The sequence below is a fragment of the Sceloporus undulatus genome, chromosome 1, assembly GCF_019175285.1.
Source record: "Sceloporus undulatus isolate JIND9_A2432 ecotype Alabama chromosome 1, SceUnd_v1.1, whole genome shotgun sequence".
Taxonomy (NCBI): Eukaryota; Metazoa; Chordata; class Lepidosauria; order Squamata; family Phrynosomatidae; genus Sceloporus; species Sceloporus undulatus.
This window is the reverse complement of record NC_056522.1, coordinates 377600696-377603841: the sequence shown is the minus strand read 5'-3', so window position 1 is coordinate 377603841 and position 3146 is coordinate 377600696. Positions and strand designations below refer to the sequence as shown.

Sequence of the window (3146 nt, the reverse complement as noted above, 5' to 3'; positions counted from 1 at the left end):
AGCCCCGGGCCTCGGAATTTGAGGAGATCGGCTCCGGCGCCCCATTGGCTGGCCCCGACGCCCCGCCCACTCGGGGGGTTATTGCTGCGCCGATTGGTTCCCTGGAAGTGTCGCTCAGCTTCCACAGTCCCCGCCCCCTCCACCGGAGCCACACCCACTCGGTTGGTTCCTTGAAAGTGTCGCCCAGCTCCCTAAGTCCCCGCTCCCTCCACCGGAGCCACGCCCACTCGGAGCCTTACAGCCGCGCCCATTGGTTCTCTGGAAGTGTCGCCTCAGCTTTTCAAAATCCCACCCCTCACCGGAGCCACGCCCACTCGGTTGGTTCCTTGAAAGTGTCGCCCAGCTCCCTAAGTCCCCGCCCCCTCCACCGGAGCCACGCCCACTCGGAGCCTTACAGCTGCGCCGATTGGTTCGCACAACTTCCAAAGTCCCGCCCCCTCCTCCTCTTCTTGGGGGGAGTGTGTCTTTATTTGTTTTTTAGGTTGGCGCCGCCCTCCCGCTCCGGATTTGCTAAATTCTCTTTCAATCACCCTCCTTTTATTTCCCCTTGTTTCGGCTTGGATCGAGAGAGGGCCTTCTCTGCTGCGCTTTGCAAATGGGAAGGACGCCTCGAAGGCTGTAGGGAGGAAGCAAGGAAGGAAGGAAGAGCAGGAAGCCTCTCCTGGAGGCCCAGGGCAAAGGATTTGGGGGTATCTACAGCTCTCTCTCTCTCTCTACCTACCTATCTATAGCTTTCTCTCTCTCTATCTATAGTTATATATCTATCTATCTAAATAGACATACATGTATACCTCCCTCTATCTATAGCTATACAGTATATTTCTATAGATAGATAGATAGATAGATATGTAGACATATCTATCTATGTATCTATAGACAGAAAAAAGAGATTCCTTTTTGCAGAGCAAATCTGAACTCTCTATCTATCTATCTATCTATCTATCTGTAAATCTTTCTCTCTCTCTCTCTATATATATATATATATCTGTCGCTATATAGAGATAGTTCCTGATGTTTTGCCATTATCTGTGGCATCTGGCATCTTCAGAGAATGCTGGCATGGAAGAGAGTGGTGTGTGTGTGTGTATATACATATACATATACATATATATATACACACACACACACACATGTGACCCTTGTTTTGGAGGCAAGGCCTCAAGGTGGAAGGCGATGCAAAGGGGATTTGTGTCAGTGATCCTTGTCTGCTGGGGAAGCCTTTCACCCTGGATGGCTTTCATTTGCATGAACTGGCTCTTGATCTCAGTGTTTCTCAGGACTGGTGGATGGTTCAGTTCATGGATGACCAGGGCATCTAAGAATGGCAATGCTGCCTTGCCATTCAGCAACAGAACAATACATGGACATGGAAATCACTCCTCCCAACCCAGGGCCACACAGTGTGCATGTACATATATACATACATATACATACACTTGTCCCTTCACGTTCGCTGGGTTTAGGGGCACAAGACCCTCGTGAATATGGAAGAACCACAGATAACAAAGCCACCATGTTTTTACCTGAGAGGACACCTCTCTAGGGATCTCTAGGTCCTCCAGGGCAACTCTGTGGCCAACGTCCGACAGACACTGACCATAGAGTTACACTAAAGAAGCTACAAATGCTACAAAAGTAGAGTATTCTCTCTCGGACGGTCTTCCGGTGTAACATTTAGTTAAAGTTGACCACAGAGTTGCGCTGGAGGACCTAGATATTCCTAGAGAGAACATATTAATCAAATCCGTGAATAATCAAATCTGAAAATATCAAAGCCACAAATATGGAGAGGTGTGTGTGTGTGTCTATCTATCTATCTATCTATCTATCTATCTATCTATACACACACATACACACCCCACTCACTTCCATGCCAGCATTCTCTGAAGATGCCAGATGCCACAGATGCTGGCAAAACATCAGGAGAAACCTGCTAGAACATGGCCACAGACCCTGAAAAACCCACAAAAAACTATAGATCCCGGCCATGAAAGCCTTTGACTTCACTGAGCTATTACAGTTTGAGACTGCTTTAACTGCCCTGGCTCAATGCTATGGAATTCTGGGAACTGTAGTTTTGTGAGACGTTTAGCCTTCTCTGTCAGAGGGCTCTGGTGCCACAACAAACTACAATTCCCAGGGCAGTTAAAGCAGTCTCAAAGTGGATTAGTTCTGCAGTGTGTTTTGGAGCTAGAGCTCTCTGACAGAGAAGGAAGAATAATAACACACCAAACTACAATTCCCAGACTCCCATAGCATTGACCCAGGGTGGTTAAGGCGATCTCAAACTGGATTATTTCTGCAGTGTGTTTTGGACCATAGATAGCAATGTTAGCTATTAGTGTGGTTTTATGGTAATGTCTGTAATTTTATATTGTTTTTAGCGGATGTTTTTAACTATTTCATTGTAATATGCTTGCTAGAATTTTTATTTGTCAACCACCTTGGGAGAAAGGTAGCCTAGAAATCAAACCTACTGTATAGTAATATATAAGGACTTCAGTGGCTGTTGTTGTGGAACAGAGCGCTGAGTTTGACGTTTGTGTTGGTAAGGTCTGGCAAAGGTGACACCATCAGAAATTGGTGCTGGAGGAACAGCTGGATTTGTGTTGCTCAGCAGTGAAAGAGTGCCATTCCCCAAATATTTGTCGGTGGCAAGTGGCTGAGGACCATCCCATCTGCTCTAGAAGAAGAGAGGGGACCCTCTGGAATACAGTAAACGGTGGAAGAAATCGGTGAGTCTCTGCTCTCACGTTGCTGCTTATTGTCATGCTGCTGTGCATGGCATAGTGGTTTCAGCATTGGACTGTGGAGTTTATCACACAGGAGGCTAAGTGCCTAAACCCTGTGCAAAAAGCCAGATCATTTTCACACAATGTTGTGGGCATTGAGCATTAATGCGAAAATAAACCGCATAGAGACAAAACTGGCCCCTTTTTAACTAGACTGCAGTGTGTTTCTGACTTAGAGCTCTCTGACAGAGAAGGCTAAATAATAACACACCAAACTACAATTCCCAGACTTCCACAGCATTGGGCCAGGGCAGTTAAAGCAATCTTAAACTGGATTACTTTTACTTTCCCGAAAGTAAAAAGCAGTCGACTTTGTCCACTTTCTGTTCTGTTCTTCTCCCCAAACTACAAATC

General features: G+C 46.3%; 1 protein-coding gene across 4 annotated transcripts in view; it reads left to right on the top strand.

Moving 5' to 3' along the window:
* Positions 1 to 530: 530 nt before the first annotated feature.
* Positions 531 to 3146, top strand: part of TXNDC16 (thioredoxin domain containing 16) — a 51827-nt gene continuing 49211 nt past the window's right edge. For all 4 annotated transcript variants that reach the window (XR_006105076.1, XR_006105075.1, XM_042479863.1 and 1 more), the window contains exons 1-2: positions 531 to 689; positions 2554 to 2735. The gene's annotated coding sequence lies outside the window, so the exon portion shown is untranslated. The remainder of the gene's footprint in view (positions 690 to 2553; positions 2736 to 3146) is intronic.